The sequence below is a fragment of the Mauremys mutica genome, chromosome 10, assembly GCF_020497125.1.
Source record: "Mauremys mutica isolate MM-2020 ecotype Southern chromosome 10, ASM2049712v1, whole genome shotgun sequence".
In the NCBI taxonomy this organism is placed as follows: domain Eukaryota; kingdom Metazoa; phylum Chordata; order Testudines; family Geoemydidae; genus Mauremys; species Mauremys mutica.
In genome coordinates this window covers 56,995,734-57,015,435 of record NC_059081.1, presented here as the reverse complement: position 1 = coordinate 57,015,435, position 19,702 = coordinate 56,995,734, and the positions used below count along the sequence as shown (strand labels likewise).

General features: G+C 43.0%; 1 protein-coding gene across 4 annotated transcripts in view; it reads right to left on the bottom strand.

The window, feature by feature from the left end:
* Window positions 1–19,702, bottom strand: part of SPATS2L (spermatogenesis associated serine rich 2 like) — a 130,579-nt gene that overhangs the window by 90,259 nt on the left and 20,618 nt on the right. For 2 of the 4 annotated variants that reach the window (XM_045032285.1, XM_045032280.1), the window contains one exon: window positions 10,476–10,552. The exons of 1 other annotated variant lie outside the window; for it this stretch is intronic. The gene's annotated coding sequence lies outside the window, so the exon portion shown is untranslated. Of the gene's footprint in view, window positions 1–519; window positions 648–10,475; window positions 10,553–19,702 lie in introns of those variants that run through there. One more of the 4 variants, XM_045032281.1, reaches the window with a different exon arrangement.

Below are 19,702 nucleotides of genomic sequence, written 5' to 3'. Positions count from 1 at the left end.
AATCACGATTAATTTTTTTGAGTTAACTGCAATTAATTGACAGCCCTGGTATTTTTGTTTAATAAATTACAGGGTCAATATAAGTATCATGGGGATTTAGGAGCCAGATTTTCAGAAGTGCTCAGCATCCCACAGCTTCCATTTACCAATGCTATTAGTGGTTTAGTAATAGTGCCTACAGGCCCAGGCTGTGATCAGGGCCTTGTTTACTCTGTGTATGTGTAGCATGTGGAAATAACAGTCCCTACCCCAAAGAGCTGACAATCTAAATAGGCCAGATTTGCAACAGTGCTCAGGCCATATGGGAGCTGCTGGATGCTGAGTACTTTGGGGAAATCTGGCCTCTTCATTGTAGATGCTTTGGTAGGAGCTGAACTCTTTTGAAAAGCTGGCCCCAATTATGGGTACTGAGCACTTTGTTCTGTCCCTTGAACTATACTCAACATTGCAAGAAAGCGACTGGCAACAACAAAACAATGGCTACACCATTTCAAACACAGTCTGTGCCCTAGGCCATACCAAGAACTCCTTGGACAGGGCACTGGACAGAGACTCGGGAGACCTAGGTTCAATGCCTGGCTCTGCCACTGCTTTGCTGGGTGGTCCTGTGAAAGTCACTTCCTTCTTGGTGCCTCAGTTTCCCCCATCTGTAAAATGGAGGATAAATTATACTGATTTCTTTGTAAAAGGTTTTGAGATCTATGGATGCAAAGCACTGTATAAAGGCTAATTATTCTTATTGTTGTATACAAAGCTTCATGCAAAGCAACCTCAATTTACTGTGGTTTTGCTTCCCCAGTTGCAAATGAGATTTCTCTGTACTTCCGCTGTACATTTCTCCGCAGGGGTAGGGGTAGGCAGGCAGGCTATACTAGGGAGTCTTTGCACCCCCTGCAAGCCTTGGAGGGAGCAGTTTGGGGCAGGACAGAGGAGGGGCTAAGGATCCATCAGAGGTCCACAAAAAGAGGTGCAGAAGGGCAGCAGCTGCTACTTCAAGTTAGGGATCCAATGCCCACTGAATTCAATGGAAAGACTCCCACAGACTTCAATGAGCTCTGATTCATGGCCTTACACTGTAATAAAAGCCAAAGAAGGGCTGCACTGCAGCCCTAAGGAGGTATGTGAGGGTGGGAGGAGGTGGAACTTCAGCCCCTCACCTCCCACTTAATCCCCAAATAACTCAGAGAGTAGGTGGGGATGGGTGAATTTCACCAACCAGAAGAATGCAGCTCCAGTGCTCTGTAGAGTCTCGGCAGCAGCCCAGGGTCCCCACCTTCCAGTACGGACCTGTACCAGTAATTCACATTTTCTCACTTGGCTCAAACTGCTGCTGTGATCCTCGATACACATAGATTCCTCTTAAACCCGGCACCCGGCAAGTACTATTTTTGAACTGTGATAATATTCTAAGCAGTTTATAGTACTAAAGTCTTCATTCACAACCAACTGTCCTGGCAGCCAGGACAACAGGCTTCAGCGTGTAGTAAAACCACTTCATCAGCCCTGCTATGAGTTTGTGTCTATGGTTTAGCCACTTCTGAGTTGTGCAGCCCTGGCGCGGCAGGCTTCAGATGAGATCTGTGGTTAGATTCAGAACACAACAAAGCTGTGTTGCTCGCCTCAATGGACCCAACAATTTTGGCTGAACAGAAACAGCTCTCTGTGGTTACTCCGTACGTGGACTTTCTCACAATAACAAACTTGAAAAAACAAGACAGACACATGACAAGCAATTTACTTGGGAAAAGATTCTGCTCCCATAGCCACACAGCAGCTCTTGACTAGCTGCTGCTCTCCTTAGATGGGCAGAAGTCTCAACCATGAAAAAGTGGGAGAGCAATGTGGGACAGCAGATCTGAGAGCAGAACTGGGTCCACGATAGTTTGTCGGGGGGGTTCCTCGCTATTGGGAACCGAACACTAGCCTCCTCCCTCACATCCAGAGCTGAGTGAACAAGGAATGATTTATTCATTCCATCTCCCTGTTCTCAAACTGTGTGCAAGCACACTGAGCTGGCTGGAGGGAAGGTGCAAGGAATGTTTCCTCCCTCTAGCCCCTTGTGCACCCTGCATTGGGGCAGGGGACAAATCATAGCCCATGCACTCTCGGAATCGCTTCTTCCTACTCCCCCATGGATATACCCCCTTTGCACTGTCCTGCACAGCTGGCTTGGTGCACTAGGATGAACAAGTGGCACAATCTAAAGGGATGGTACAGCATCCAGCTCCCTCTGCATGTCAGGGAGGGACTGTGCCTTCTAAATCACAATCCCTCTGAGAGCTCCCCTAGAGGAGAGGTGCAGCTCCCAGTTTGGCAGTTTGACTTCCTGTATTTCTACAAATAAGTTCACTCATCACAATTGTTCAATGAATCTTTTCTTCAACCTACAGATTGCTTGCAAATTTTTCAATGCGAGTATATGTGAACACACTTGATATTCACGATTCAATGTTTGCACTGTGTGAATTGGTTATATGTGTCACATGGCATTGTTTTTATTCCCCAACTCGATGATCTTACAACAACAGACCCACTAAGAGATTTGAAGATGCCCAAATTGAGCACTTATGGTGTAAATTCTTGGGCAACAATACATTCACACAAGCATCTGTGACACTTTCTTGCCAAGAACAAAAAAACTCATCTGTACTACTGTCCATAGAAAGGAAATAAGAGGGGCCATGAATAACAATGGAGCAAATTCTCAGTATACATTCTAAATATAAAGCTCATCTCAAAGAACTAAGAATGTCATTAACCTTTGTGACTTCCTAATAAAGTGTTTGTGAATCCCCAGTTCAAGTTCCTATAAGATCACAAGTGTGATCAGTTAAATCCGACAGAAGTGCTTATTGTGTTTCTTGCGTCACACAACACAACTGTAATTTTTCATTTAATACAGCATTTAGAGTAAAAAATAAAATGTTGCCAGGAAGAATAGAGATACTGATAAGGAAGTGACTCATCAAAGTTCTCCACAAAACTGAACTCAGTTTTTCACCCTGCTCCAGATTTTTTTGTTATTTCATTTCCTGAGGTAATCGCACAACTTTAATTTTTAACGTATGTTAGTTTTGGAAGGACTTTATCTATCTGGCCTTCTGATAAACACAAGCTTTTCTGTTTCAAAACTAGAGTAGTTCCTCACTGTTAATGTGGAAAACTGCACAAGAGATCAGCCAACAATAGCTGTGTGTTTATAAGTGGTCACAGAATTACACATACTGTACTTTTCTTGTTCAAGCCAAATGGCCACCTTTAGTTCAGACGACTTCTCCCAAATCCACATAGTGGAACTCTGACATGCTCTTCTCTCTATGGCCCCAAGTCAGCAAATTGCTTAAGCCCATGCTGAAGTTCTACTGAATTCTATGGGACATAAATAAATGCTTAAGTAATTTTTCACATAGGGATGAATTCAAATATGTGCATTAGTGCTTTTCTGAACTGTGCGCAAAACTCACTGCTACGGGTACCTGCATGGCCCCACAGTATGCCAACATTTTTATGGCTGACTTAGAAAAACACTTCCTCGGCTCTCATCCCCTATGCCCCTACTCTACTTGCGCTACATTGATGACATCTTCATCATCTGGACCCATGGAAAAGAAGCTCTTGAGGAATTCTACCAGGATTTCAACAATTTCCATCCCACCATCAACCTCAGCCTGGACCAGTCCACACAAGAGATCCATTTCCAGGACACTACAGTGCTAATAAGCGATGGTCACATAAATACCATCCTATACCGGAAACTTACTGACCGCTATACTTACCTACTACATGCCTCCAGCTTTCATCCAGACCACACCACACAATCCATTGTCTACAGCCAAGCTCTAAGATACGACTGCATTTGCTCCAACCTCTCAGACAGAGACAAACACCTACAAGATCTCTATCAAGCATTCTTACAACTACAGTACACATCTGCTGAAGTGAAGAAACAGATTGACAGAGCCAGAAGAGTACCCAGAAGTCACCTACTACAGGACAGGCCCAACAAAGAAAGTAAAAGAACGCCACTAGTCATCATCTTCAGCCCCCAACTAAAATCTCTCCAGCGCATCATCAAGGATCTACAACCTATCCTGAAGGATGATCTCACAGATCTTGGGAGACAGGCCAGTCCTCGCTTACAGACAACCCTCCAACCTGAAGCAAATACTCACCAGCAACCACACACCAAAAACACTAACCCAGGAACCTATCCTTGCAACAAAGCCCGTTGCCAACTCTGTCTACATATCTATTCAAGGGACACCATCATAGGACCTAATCACATCAGCCACACCATCAGGGGCTCATTCACCTGCACATCTACCAATGTGATATATGCCATCATGTGCCAGCAATGCCCCTCTGCCATGTACATTGGCCAAACTGGACAGTCTCTACGCAAAAGAATAAATGGACATAAATCAGACATCAAGAATTATAACATTCAAAAACCAGTTGGAGGACACTTCAACCTCCCTGGTCACTCAATTACAGACCTCAAAGTTGCAATATTCTAACAAAAAACTTCAAAAACAGACTCCAATGAGAAACTGCAGAATAGGAATTAATTTGCAAACTGGACACCATTAAATTAGGCTTGAATAAAGACTGGGAGTGGATGGGTCATTACACAAAGTAAAACCTATTTCCCCATGCTAATTTTTCCCCTACTGTTACTCACACCTTCTTGTCAACTGTTGGAAATGGGCCATCCTGATTATCACTACAAAAGGTTTTTTTTCTCCTGCTGATAATAGCCCACCTTAATTGATTACTCTTGTTATAGTTAGTATGGCAACACTCATTTTTTCATGTCCTCTGTGTGTATATATAATATCTTCCTACTGTATTTTCCACTGCATGCGTCCGATGAAGTGGGTTTTAGCCCACAAAAGCTTATGCTCAAATAAATTTGTTAGTCTCTAAGGTGCCACAAGTACTCCTGTTCTTTTTAGTGATATTAATGAGAATCTGAAATGGAGGGAGAACACTGTAGCCAAGAAACCGCCATGATGAAGATCCGAGAGTAGAATTTTTACCTACTTGAGATTCTTTTTTAGAGTGACATTCAACTAAAAAATCACCCCCAAACCATTCTGAAATAAAGCAATATACTCATCTTAAATATGTGAGGTAGAGCTTGCCTCCAATATTCACTGTTCCCTACTTCCTATTATTTATCTACCTGCTTACATGGCCCCCAGCACCGTAGCATCCTATAATTATAGAACATATCCTCACGGGAACCCTGTGAGGTAGAGAAGTATTCTTATTATCATTGTACCAATGGGAACTGAGGTACAAAGAGATTATATCCAAGGTTTTCAGACTAATGTTTTTGGAAAAGATCTGATTTTCAGAAAGTGCTGAGCATCCACCCTGTGAAAATAAATGCTTCTAAGGTGTGAGCACCCAAACCACTACTCACTTTTTAAAATCTTGGTTTAAGTGATTTATCCAAAGTCATATATTGACAGAATCCATTGATTTCAGTGGAGCTACACTTATTTCTACCAGATGAGGACCTGGTCCACAAAGTCTATGGGAGGCTAAGCCAGGAACTGAACCCAGAGCTTCAGAGTCTCAGTTCAGTGCCTTAGCCACAAGACTGCTCTTCTGCTCATGACAGACTCTTCGCCTGAGCACACTTCTCAGCCTCAGCAGTGCAACACAAATGTAAAGCCAGTCCCTGCCAAGAAGTCTTGCCTCAGTGTGGGGGATGCACTAGATGACCTCTTGAGAGCCCTTCCAGCCCAACATTTCTATGATTCTAAGACAGGAACCCAGACTCAGAAATAAAAAGAGTTTTGATTTTACTGAAGACATTATAAGATCTTCCTGTGGGGACTGTGCAAGGAGTGGATGTTCAGGAGGGATTTGGATGAGATGAAGGATGGTGGCTTGATTAACTGAAAGAGGGACGTCATCCCTTCCATGGGGTAGAAAATGCACAGAGACTGGAGTAGAAAATGTGTGTCTAAATCTCCCATCTGAGAGCTGAGAGCACAATATTGCTCATGAAGTGAGATTCATTAAAAGACCTGCCCAGCTTTCATGATGCAGACGCTCATACAAACTCATGTGGGCCTTTCAGGGTATGTCTGCTAGGAGGTGTAATTCCCAGAGCAGACAGACTCACTCCCACTAGTACTGCTCGAGCTAGCATGCTAAAAATAGCATTGTGGATGATGCTACATAAACAGAGGCTCAGGCTGGCTGCCTGAGTCAAAGCTTGCTTAACCCTCTGGGTCTTAGCTCAGGTGACTAGATCAAGCTGCTGCTGGTGTTACAACGTCCACATTGCTATTTTTAGCATTCCAGCTCGAGCAGAGCTAGCGCGAGTCTATCTACTTATGCTGGGAATCACATTCTAGTTGCAATGTGGACAGCAAGAAAAAGGCAAAAACTGGATTTATAACTCATTCAACGCACGGAAACTAGATATTTCTTCTACACATCTTGACAAGACCTGAATATGTACTGGAAGAGCACACGGGTTACACACAAAGTCTGTGACAGAGAGGGGATGTGAACCCAGATGCACTGAGTTCCAAATCAATGTATCAGCCTTGAAGACTATTATTAAATTATTTTTCACCTCCGTGACCCTTAAAATATTAAAAACCTATAAACCCCATTGGAATCATGTATTCACAGTTAGTCCAGTTTGCTACAGATTTCAGCTCACATTCTCATACATACAGGATAGAAATGGACGGGCTGGTTTCAGACACTGATTAGCAGAAAGAAATCCTTGATATGTTTAAACAAATATATTCTCCAAAGAGATAAAAATATTGGGCTTTGGTCACCTTTGAATTTTTGTGGCAACAGAAATAAACCTTTACTGCATTTTACTTTATAGCTTGATCAAATTCATTTTCTCTCCCTCTAAGTAGCTGCCCTTTTCTATCTTCCTCAAAGGATCATCTTGCACAAAGTACTGGATGAGCTCAGAATATAAATTCAGCATGTCGTTCAGCTGCAAACCGTGATAGACCTTCACAGAAACTCAAACACTTAGGAAAAAAGGGACAGGGCGAGGAGTGCGGCAATATAATATGAGCCTAATTACTTCTGGTTTTATCGTAAGGCAATGAGTATGGAGCTAACAACTCAAATAAACAGAAATGAAACCAAGTGGGAAAGAATACATACAGTCAAAGAAAAAACAAATCAATTTAGTTTCAAAATTGTTCCTACTAGCTGCTGTGCTATGGTGATGGGTGCTTTGCAAACTGCCTGTGCCTAGGTTTCACAGTGATGTAATCTATAAATAAGTGAAATGCCTTGTCACTCCAATTTCTATCCTATACACACATAAAATATAGACAAGGATAAGATTTTTCATGCAGCTTTACCATGACAACTTAACAAACCCACCATAAACCGAAGGTTGTTTAACATTAAATAGAACACTATGATGAAATTACAAGATACGTACCACTGCCTCCACTGGATGGAATCAGAACTGTGCAACTGACCATACATCTACACAGCAGCGCTGGGAGGTGCGATTCCCATCTTAGCTATATATATATGCGCTGGCTCTGCTCAAGCTAGCTCCTAAAACAGCAGTGTGTCTTTGATGGCATAGGGGGCGGCTCGGGCTAGCCACCAAAGTACATTCTGGGGGGGTTGGACAGGATTGTACTCAGGAGGCTAGCCCGATCAACTGCCCATGTTGCCATGGCAACACTGCTATTTTTTAGACACTGGCTTGAGCAGTGCTAGCCCATGTATGACTACCCAAGCTGGGCATTACACCTCTCTGCTCCTTTGTAGACATTCCCTGAGCATCACAAGCCCTGTACTGCTAACAATTAATGGCGATCATCCCTTAGCTCAAGCAGCATGGACCTGTGCTTTTGAAGAAGGAAGATCTGTGTACTATCCCTGCTGCAGCAGTGAAATGCTAAGTAATTGTGATGTGCATCATGGTGACAACTGTGAATCTTATCTGTAGCAAAATAATATGTCCCATCAAGTGTACTTAACTTAACCAGAACTCTACTACTTAATAAGAATTCTGGATCATATCACAGACTTGTGCCACTCCTTTGAAGAAAATAGCATACATAACGGACAGATGGAGATTAAGGTCATTTTGGATGGAAATGCTTCTTTCTAATTTGTGTACATGGCACACAGATGTTGTGGCAATGGGCATATCACAAAATGCCTAAGCTAAACAGATGTAAAGCTGATTCTAGCACAATGTCCTGCTGTTGCACATTTACACTGGGGAGAGGGACAAATTTGATCATTTAGGTGAGTCTGAGAGAAATCAGCAATATTAAAAGATGATTTTTCCTGGTGGAGTTGTGGTTTAAAAAGTGACTGGAACTGTTTAAGCTGGTAGTCTCCTCCACACCCACAAAAAAAAAAAAAAAGGAAAAAAGGGACTTCTCCTTTCTTATAGAACATGTCTCTTAGGATTTAAAAGCTTAGGGCCAGATTGTGGCCAGTCCTTGCATGAGCACACAAGGTGGAAAGGGATCAAAGAGCTTCTCCACGTTAGCCTATGAAGTTTCTGCCTGCTATTACAAGAGTGCCGAGAGAGCTCAGGGCTGGCAACATTAGCACTGCCAAAGGAGCAGAGGATGCAGGGCTACAGCTGTGGGGAAGTACACGCTGCACCCTGTTTAAGGGTGATACAGTGACTGTGACCCTTGGAAGCTCCAGAAGGCACAATGCTTCCTGGAGCTCCTGGTAGGGCAGTGAGCAGGCACAACACCCTCAGTTCAGGGATTGGGTTTAATGTTGCCTTTGTATATAAAAGCTTGGAGCAGACATTTACATTTCCTGCATCTGCCTCAGCAATGGGAGTACAATGACTGGGGGCTGCATTAATGGATTTTTCACTGTCAGCAACGGCACCTGTGGTAGAACATCATTTAAGAACATAAGATCGGCCATACTGGGTCACACCAGAGGTCCATCTAGCCCAGTATCCTGTCTTCCAACAGTGGCCCATGCCAGGCGCCCCAGAGGGAACAAACAAAATAGGCAATCATCAAGTGATCCATCCCCTTTCGCCCATTCCCAGCTTCTGGCAAAGAGAGGTTAGGGACACCATCACTGCACATCCTGGCTAAGAGCCACTGATGGGCCTATCCTCCATTAATTTATCTAGTTCTTTTTTTAAACACTGTTATAGTCTTGGCCTTCACAACATCCTCTGGCAAAGAGTTCCACACATTGGCTGCACGTTGTGTGAAGAAATACTTTCTTTTGTTTGTTTTAAACCAGCTGCCTATTAATTTCATTTGGGGACTCCTTGTTCTTGTGTTAGGAGAAGGAGTAAATAACACTTCCTTGTTTACTTTCTCCACATCAGTCATGATTTTATAAACTTCTATCATATCCCCCCTTAGTCATCTCTTTTCCAAGCTGAAAAGTCCCAGTCTTCTTAATCTCTCCTCATATGGAAGCTGTTCCATACCCCTAATCATTTTTGTTGTCCTTTTCTGAACCTTTTCCAATTCCAGTATATCTTTTTTGAGATGGGGCGACCACATCTGCATGCGGTATTCAAGATGTGGGTGTTTGATGCTGGAAAACATCAGGAGAACACTGATGGTCTAATGGGACAGTATAATGAAAAATAAACAGCATGGCAGTAGGATAGAGATAATAATAAAGGAATTGTTATTATTAGCAGATTTCCCTCTCATTGGGCTACTTGTTTATCACATTGATATATCAAGGGCCATACAACATTCCTACATCTCTCATTTGTAGGAGTTAATGGGATAATTAGACCAGCAATCATCCTATGCACTTGTGCATGCAAATTCAGGCTCTGTGCAGACACTAAGGGTATGTATACACTAGGAAAATACATCATGTTAGAACACTTGCTAACCGACTTATTTTAAACGTGACTTAAGGTACAAATTTCAAAAGTGATTTAGGAGCCTAAGTGCCATTCTCAATGGTGGCTTGAGGCAATTAGGTGCCATGGGTCACTTTTGAATACAGAATTTAGGGGCTTTTGACAATTTTATGCTTCGCCCTTAGTGTGGACAAGGATAATTGTATTTTAAAACATGTCAGCTGGCCTTGGTTAACATTAGAGTCCCCCCACCACCAACCAAACTTATGGCTAAGCACGACCAGCCAACATACTTAGCCCATAGTGTGGGCAAGGACAATCATGTTTAAGTCATGTTCAATATTGTGTTAACTAACATGTTTTCTAACATGATGGACTTTCCCAAAATAGACATACCCTGAGTTCTTATTATCAGATGTGCTGAGCACCATCTACAACAGACGTCGGCAGACATAGCAGGTGTTCAGCATGTCTGAAAATCAGTCTCTAAATTCATAGCTTTGTAAAAAATAGATGACAGTAAGTAATTAGCAGTAGAGGATGACGTGAATGTGGAGTCAAGAGTCTCAGAGATTAGTTATCTATAACACTATGTAAACTGTAAGGTGGTTAATGAGAAAAAAATCAGGTGTCTCACCAAACTGAATGGCTGCAGTTTCTCTTTCTCGTTTTCTAGATAATCCAGTTGGCTGTATCTTCTACAATAGCTGTAAACTACAAGAAGAATTATAAGTTATACTGTTTCTGCTTACTGTTCTGGCTCTCTTGTCACAGGTGAGCTTTTCTTGAGCAAATCTCAAAACCTGATTGCAGTTGTCATCCAACCCCTTATGCAGACAAACACAGTGCCTAAACTGTGGTATGCTGAGAGCCACGTTGGCAGTTTGCCAAGAGCCCACAGCTCTTCCCAATTTGCATATAAATGTACACAAGAAGTTTCTCAAAATCAAATGTACGCAACCACAATTTGTCTGTACTTGTACACCCATTCACGGATAAACTGAAATTGATTTCCTGCATTGTTAATGAAAACCTGTACTGCATCAGCTTCATCCTTCCCCTGCACTTAGAGGGGGAGGGCAGTCCTGGGCTAGAGTTTGGGACTTCATTGCTCACACGCCGGACACCTCTGGTTGTACTGTGATTATACTGGTCCGATCACCACTTGAGTCAGACACTCATACCCTTGTCATGACTTGCTCTGGAACAGCCATTTCAGCAGAGATAGCACGTTCTGCTCACTGGCCTCTTAATTAGCCCTTAATTCTCAAACTTCCTGAAGGGCAGACAGCCTTCGACAAATCTAGCTGCGTCTTCCTGGACTCATTTTTCCTTTGATAATACATAATACGTAATACTCACTCTTTATTACAGAATGGGAATATACGACTGTTCTCATATTCCACCCTTTTTATACATGGGGAAACAATTCATTTTTCACAAAGGCCCCAGAGAGCCCTGTAGGAGTGCTACAGCAGGACACGAGTCCCACGTAAGCCGCAGCTTTTCTTTCAAAGCAGGATGCAAAGTTAATTTCTCCAGCATACAAAATAGCATGGTTCTCACTGAGTTACTACCCCTGCAAAGATTTTTTCCAGGTTAAGTTGGAAGGGTCGTTTACAATCTAAACACATACTTTGCATGGTTAGCTGAATCTTAGATCACAATAACATTCAAAATCTAGTGGAGGAGTGGAATGCTTCAGAGTCCGATGCTTCACTGAGGAAATACGAAAGTCGTTAAGCTTGTTACAGTGTAATAAAGCTCTTCAGGGGTCAGATTGTGCATGGTAGGCACTGAGTATTAGGGGAGCCACACAGAGACTCCAGGCCCACAAGGGGAGTGTGCCTATTTCTGCAGCCCTGAGAAGGGTGCAGAATGCTCCACTTTGTGCCTCCAGAAAGCTCTGGGAGGTGTATGAGAGGGGGCAAATGCTATGGCCCCACCTCCCCTCTGCCACTTTGGTGCTGGGAGGGAATAGTCCGGGCCTCCACTCAAGGAACATGGATGGGGGTGGGGAGAATGGAGAAGGCTCCTTGTGTCCTCTTCCTCATTTGAGTGCCTGAATGGAGCCCTGGCACAATCTGAGTCCAAACAGACATACCTAAAGGTTTACTAGACTAGAGATTCAAAGTCAGCATACGTAACTTCTGTTTGCCATTCTACTGATTGGCATGTACTGTGCTGGTTATTTTAGTACTCTTGTCTTACACAGAGGGTAATAGTGCACAATTACAGGCATTGCATGTTGGAGGATTTGGGTATGTCTACACTACACACTCCTTTCAGCGAGCGTACAGTACATACACTGCATGCCCCCTAGCAGAGGTATAAATAGCAGTGCAGAAAGTGGGGCATTGCTTACATGTGTACAGACACGCCTGAACCCCCAGGGTATATACCCTACATGGCGCTCAACGTGCCCAAGCAGTGCCTCCCCCGTTTATACTACTATTTTTAGCAGTGCAGCGTCCCACTGCTGGAGTCTTTCCCACCGCAGGACAGACTTTGGCAGCGGCGAAAGGCTCAAGCAGGGGAGAGGCAGCAGGGAAAGACTCTGGCAGCTCCCTGCTGCCCAGCCTTTCTCTGTTGCTTTCTCCCTGCCAGAGCCTTTTATTGCCACTTGTAGCTATACATCACAGTATTGTTTGTCACTGCAGTGAGTAGCTACACACTACATGCCACCACTAGTGGCGTCCAGTGTAGACATAGCCCCAGAGTCATATCAATAGTTCTGTAGTCATGGTTGTAAGACATTTTATATTCTAAGTCCCAGTTTTGATTCCCTCTCAACCCTAAATCTGTGGGGGGGGGAGGGGAGGAAGGCTCCTTTCAGTCTAAGTATTGCTTACTCTAAGGTCAGGAGAATGTTTGTGGAAAATTTAAAATAAATCCAACAAGCCATCAAACAAGTTCCTTGACTTGGAAAAATGAATGGGTCTGTCTATTCGGCCAATTGTTCTCACTGTTTTTCTCCTATTGTATTTCAGGAATGGTTTGGGTTAGAAAGTTACAAATAATCTCATGTGCTTGTTCTCAAGGAGCACTCATGAGTGTTTAGGATCACATTCATGAGGTGATTCAAGTCAGAATTTCAACTCTTGTCCCTTGAGGTTTCTCATGGAAGTGGGCTATTTTTAAATTAGAGGACTAGTACAAAAATAATTCAAAGTCACGAATCTCCTTATCTTCTGGACTCTCATCGCTTTAAAATGGTGAACGTGATTTTAAACCAAAAAGCTAGATACTATATTTAAAGTTTGCACAAAAGTAAAGTTTTATGGATATTGCAAAAGTTTTCTCCCTGGATGATACCACATACACCTCCACCCCACTATAACGTGACCCAATATAACACGGGTTCGCGTTTAGCGTGGTAGCAGCAGGGCTCTGGCGGCACTTTAAAGGATCCGGGGCTCCGGCTGCTGTGGGGAGCCCTGGGCCCTTTAAATCACTGCTGGAGCCCTGCTGCCACTACCCCGGGGCTGCAACAGTGGGGCTCAGGCAGTGCTTTAAAGGGCCCGGGCTCCCCGCAGCGGCTGGAGCCCAGAGCTCTTTAAATCACCGCCAGGGCCCTGCTGCCGCTACCCCAGGGCTGCAGCAGCAGGGCTTGCCGGCGATTTAAAGGGCCCAGCACTCTAGCTGCTGCGGGGACCCCCGGGCCCTTTAAATCCCGCTGGAGCCCTGCCGCCCGTACCCCGGGGCTGCGGCAGCAGGGCTCCACCGGCAATTTAAAGGGCCTGGGGCTCCCCACAGCGGCTGCAGCCCGGAGCTCTTTAAATCACTGCTGGAGCCCTGCCAGCCCTACCCGAATATAACGGGGTTTCAGCTATAACGCGGTAGGGATTTTTGGCTCCCCATGACCACGTTATAGCGGGGTAGAGGTGTATGTCAAGTTTGACAAAATGAGATGTATTCCTCTGAAAAATAAATAGATTCATATGAGACTTTTCTCCCTAATTTAACTACCTTCCTGACTCATCATTTTGTTCTCTCTAAATGTTCAATGGCAGATAATCAAAGAGAACACTATACAAGAAATAATGACTGGAGGAAGAAGAGAGGAAGTCAAGAGTAAAGGTGCAACACTTAAAAGGGAAGCTCATTTCATTTTTATTATCAAAGAAAATGGTGTAGCTTTAGTATGAAAATGTTTTAGGCAACTTCCCATCATAAAGAAAGATCAAATTTAGAAGTGACTTCATATTTCAAACCGAAAAAGACTCTACAGTAGGAATATGCTCTTTTACTCTCTAGGAAAGAATGGAGGCTTTAAACATAGTAGCAAATTTATAGTTAATGCTTGGAGGACATATGCCCTGCACTCACATAGAGCCCAGTGCCAGCAGCAGCCTTGAAAATCCTTTCTCGCTGTTCTCTACACCTCTTCTGGCCGCCAAAGTGCAGAGGTGACCTTTGGGGAGCTGCATGTAGTCCCTCACATGATGTCCCCACCTCCTGCTTTGAATGCATCGGAGAGGGCTAGAGAGGTTGTAGCCAGCAATTTGTTGTAAACATGGCTTTCATAGATTCTAAGGCCATTGCAAACATCTAGTCTGACCTCCTGTATAATACAGGCCACAGAACTCCCCCAAAATAATTCTGCTACTGTGTGCTCAATGCCCATGGAGCTTTTAAGGCACGATGCAGTGCTGTCCTAAAGCCACATGCATAGTAAAAAGAACAGGGAGATGGCTGGATAGAAGACAAGAGGCAGATCTAGACCTTACTGATGGCCAGACACAGAGAGGACAGAAGTGGAGAGTCATGGCTCTCTCTATTTTTAAGCATAATTTCCTTCTGGGAAGTTCGATACCACATCTGTGACCTCACCCAATCCACAGAAGAAACTATCGGTGCTATTGGTCATGTAGGCCACAGATAGAGGCTCTGCAGAGCAGAGCAAGTGAGGTTTTGTTTATGATTTTGAGTGCCAGTAGAAGAGGATGGCTCATCCAGTCAGCAGGACGTGGGGCACAGCATGGCTCCATATTCTCTCTAGTTGTCAAGCCTATGTATAATTGGCACTAACACTTGGTTATAACCCAGAGGAAGGCTGTCATGGAGTTCAGGATAGGGGAGTTGAGAATAAGTCTGTCTTGAGACTGGGAAGATGGAAGAAAGTATTTGACTGGAGAGCCAGAGTGCTTTCATTGGGGGAAAGCTCAGGTGGATTGTTGCCCATTAGTCAGAGCCTGCCATTATTATTTCAATTTATTACAGTTCTTTAGACTATGTCTCTATATTATTTTCCCTTTTAATATATATTTTAAAAGGGAAAATAATATAGAGACATAGTCATTACACACACACACACACACACACACAAATCAAGACCGGATGCCTTTCCAAATGGTGTGCTCTAGTGCAACCAGAAGTTATGGGTTTGTGCAGGAATCACATGGTGAAGTTCTATGGCCTATATTATGCTGGAGGTCAGACGAGATGGTCACACTGGCCCCTATAAATCTATAAAATTGAACACCGAGGAGACCTTTCTTTGTGGGTACTCACGGTCATGGGGAAGCAGGTGAGTTCTGGTGAACGAAGGATCTGATACTGACAGAGATAATGAGCACCTGCAACTTCTGATGTAGTCAACAGGAGCAGGAGATGCTCAGCATCTATCAGGACTGGGCTCCAAGTCAATGGCCAGACTCTCATCACCTTCAGTACGAGCACCCTGTAAATTTGTACTCAGGATGTATTTACTACTAATCCAGAATGAGTGACTGTTGATCCAGTGAGGTGCAGGGTGCTTTCAGCTCCCATTAAAGACAACAGGAGAAGAAGAGAGTCAGCATCCTGCAGGATCTCACCCTCTGAGGACAAATCATGCAGGGGTTTATAATGTACATTTTTCCTTACTGTAAGAGAGTTACATATTTTCACTGAGGGGAGAAAGGGGATTTACTGAGCACCAGAACTGTAATCATCCTCTATCCACTACTAAACCAAAATGATAAGCTCTGCACCTGACTCAGGCAACCGGACTTCGGTACTGAGAAACAACTGCATAAGGCCTGCAGGATTTGACTAGCTCTTACAAACAAGCCAGAATTTTGCCCAGCGGGAAACATCTATATTCAGTACTGATCCATACTGGAATTATGATAAATAAAGAACAATTTACAATCAGGCAACATTCTGACTTCCTTTTGCCAGCATGGTTTAAAATGCAGGAGACCTGTTAGAAAGAAAAGGCAAATTGTTCTGTATGATCCTTTAGCAAAGAGCACGCCATGCAATCAGGCACATAGTTGACACTGTTTCAGGTAAAGCATGAAATAACATGGTTAGAAGAATAAACGTGCTGCAACATGTTTACTGTGACATGTAGCTCTTCAAGGGCATGATGCTAAGAGTCCAATTCTGCTATCTTATACTCAACCTCCCACTGACTGACCAGAAGTTCTGTATGAATTAGGACTTCAGGACTGGGCCCCAAACTCATTCAAAACTGCCATGTGTCTAGAAAACACATAAACATCCTGTAAACACTCTTTTCCCCCATCCCAGTATTTAGTCATTATCTCATTCCTTTTTCTCTGCGGATTTGGTGCCAGTATTTTTTTCTTCTCAGGGTATTTAGGACCCAATCCAACTCCTGATGACACCATTGGGACTTGGATTGGACCCTTAGCAGGGACACCTGTGAGCCACATGACAACAGAAGTTCACCATTACATGGTTAAGCACTTAATATTTAACAGTAAATGATTCTTAAAACTCCACTGTAAAATCCTGGAACCACTGGAAGCTCCAAGATCGTTAAAAGGATGAATTGTAGATTCTGCTGTAGCACAAGACCTCAGAAAATTGGTATTAGATAAAACGAATTCTACCTACTTCACAAGCTCCTATAGTATCATACTTCCAACACCTAGGAGTACATTTTTTCATGACTGTGATGTTTACTTGCTATCTAAAGGCAGTTTAGCCTGTTTTCTGTTGGTTTGTTGCACAAAATACAGCCAGTTTTTTTTTTGGCATCCATTACAGGGGTATTATTAATAACCCGATGGGACAGACTAATTCCCCATCTCTCCCAGATGCATGTATATCACTCTTTTTCTCCTCACCAAGAAATCTGGTCATGTATTGAGCTTCCAGAGAAGCAGCATTCTTTAGGGGAATTTTTAAAAAATAAAACCATGTATAAATCATATCAATGTATGCACTATCACATGTCTTAGAGCAGTTACCTTTTGCAGCCTACTTGCAGAGTACTGTTTGAAACAGGGCTCCATTAACGTGTACTAGGGAACTTTTAGTGCAAGCCAGCAGGGTCCACATGGGCCAGTTAGTATACAACACACTTGCCTGCACTAGAATTTACCCCCCTCTAATGTGGACTATGGCACTGTGTAGACAAGCCCTAGGTAGGTGTCTATACTGTGTTCATATTGGTGATGCCTACATACCTTATGGCTGAATCAAGATCTGCTAACTTGATCCGAGGTGAGAATTTCTGCAAAGAATACAGGAGACCACACTTCTGGATGGTTCTGTCTAATACTGTGAAGTTACATTTATTAATATTTGTAAAGTGCTTTGAGATGCTGGGCTGGAGGCTACATAAAATTGCACAGTATCATTAATAATTACTGTTACTATCCCAGATATGCCAGAACACATCCACAGCAGTTAAAGCATATACATCTCCCTCCCTGCTCCAAACAGAGTATACACATATACTCATCTCCTTCCAGGGGTGTGGCTTTATCAGTAACTAAAATAACAAAGCAAAACTCATTTTAAGTTTCCAGCTGTGGCTGCCTCAGAAAGACACTCCATTCTTTTTACATGGTGATTGGGAGGTAACTAGAGCCACCTCCCAGTATGAACCAGCACAGTTTGTATCTTTATGTAGGATTCCAGTACCTGAATTCAGGGTGTGTCAGCAGAGGAGTCTAGTAAGCTGCAAAGAGGCCTAGAAACTGCTTCTACACACAGATAATATAATATATTGGAAAACATATCTTAAAAGAAAGCTTATCTTACTACCCCAATGCAGTACTTGAGGCAAAAAGAGAAGGCCATTACAGAAGCTGCAGAGAATGAATGGTTTGGTTTTGTTTGGATCTGTACAAGTAGCCCAGCCCATAAATAGAAACCAGTGTTTACATTTGCTCTACTTTATTTGAAAGTTGTGGGATTGACTGTAATCAAGGAACACCACAGAGCCTGGGAGAGCTAGTTAAGACAACCCTTGGGTACCCATATTAGCCACCCAGTGCTCCATGCTGAGAGGTGCAGTGTGCCCCCAATTCTTACTGACTTCACTGAGAGCTGAGGGTGCACAGCACCTTTCAGGATCAGGCCCTAATTCTTTTAATCTATAGGTCTGGTTTAAATCCCAATATGTCAAGTGTGGCCAGATGAATGTCCAGAGAAGTGTCATGGTTCACAGTTAAAATGGATTTCTATGACCTATGTTAAAAAAACACTCCACGGTGTAATTAGAAAATCCCTAGAATGGGCTCATATAAATTTTATTGAATGTGTTAACTTGCATGGAATGTAATCTAATAATTATTTTAAATTATTTTTAAGAAAGGATAATCAAAAAAAGTTAAAGTGTGTTCCAACAAATACCCACAGTGGCATTATTCTGGGCACAAACTGTCACCCCATCCATCTCTAGCAAGCCAGAACAATTAAGCATTTTACATTTACTATGATTAAGAAATGGAGTTATCTGATTCATGGTTAACAATGCAATTGCAACTATTTTCAACTGGCAAGTCCTCCACTTAATCTGTCCCTGGCCTCCCAACGGAATAACAGGAGTTTCTGAAGTAAGTTTTATTTCGTATCTTTCCCAAGTGGAACCAGTTGTGCCCCCACTCTGTTGGTCGGAAAGGGCTGCCAGAAGTTACATACTGACTTTTTCAGCTGCCCAAACAACAAACTAGAGATTTCCTTAATAATTATCCCAATAGGCTTTTTTGTTTGTTTGTTTTAAAATCACTCCACTGTACCTTAAACAGTATGGCAGGCACAGTCAGAAGATCCTTTGATGTCAGGATACGACTTTATAAACAGTGATTTTCCTTTTTTTAAAGATAAAATGAATTACTAATCAAAACAAACGCTAAACAGAAAACGTATGTCTGAACATGTAAAGTGTTTTAACTAAGTATGAGCTGGAATTTTAGAAGACAAAGCAAAGTGTGTATCACACGTACAACAAATAATGTGTGATGCAAAAGATACTAACACCTTATATACGGAGTTTGTGGTGCAATTTAGCAGAGAGAAATACAGCAGCTAAATGTAATGGGCATATATATGTTGTTAAAAAACTCTGGAAGATATAGAAAATATTACAGATATAGTGAGTATTGGATAGCTGAGGGGACTGGCAATCCGATTCACAGCTTTGGCTTTCCTGGTCACAATTTTAAAACCAAGCCAAGTCTGTAGGGACAAAAAATCATATTGTTCAATCTTTTCAATACAGTCCCCAATGGACAAGTAGACACATACTGAAAAGTCACCCCTAGCAACACCGGTCCTTCCATGTCACACTGAGATGCATGGACAGGGTGGTTTGGGGAATTTGTACTGTGGTAGCCTTTGCTGTGCTCGTTCTGTTGGTCAAGAGGAGACTTCAGACCCCATGGATGTCAAGTCAGCACCTTCCATCTGCACTAAGTTCTCCTATATAATTGCATAATCAGGCACAAAGCCTAATAGAGCAGACAATCTCTCCCAGGGCGTGCAGGGGGAGGGGAATTATCGCTGTACACCATCCACAGCAGTGGTGCATATTATTCCCAACAGTGCACCAGCTTGGGTCCATGGGCCAGTGTAGTGGGGAATGGGGCATGGCCTCACCCCTATCTGGGTGATGTGTTC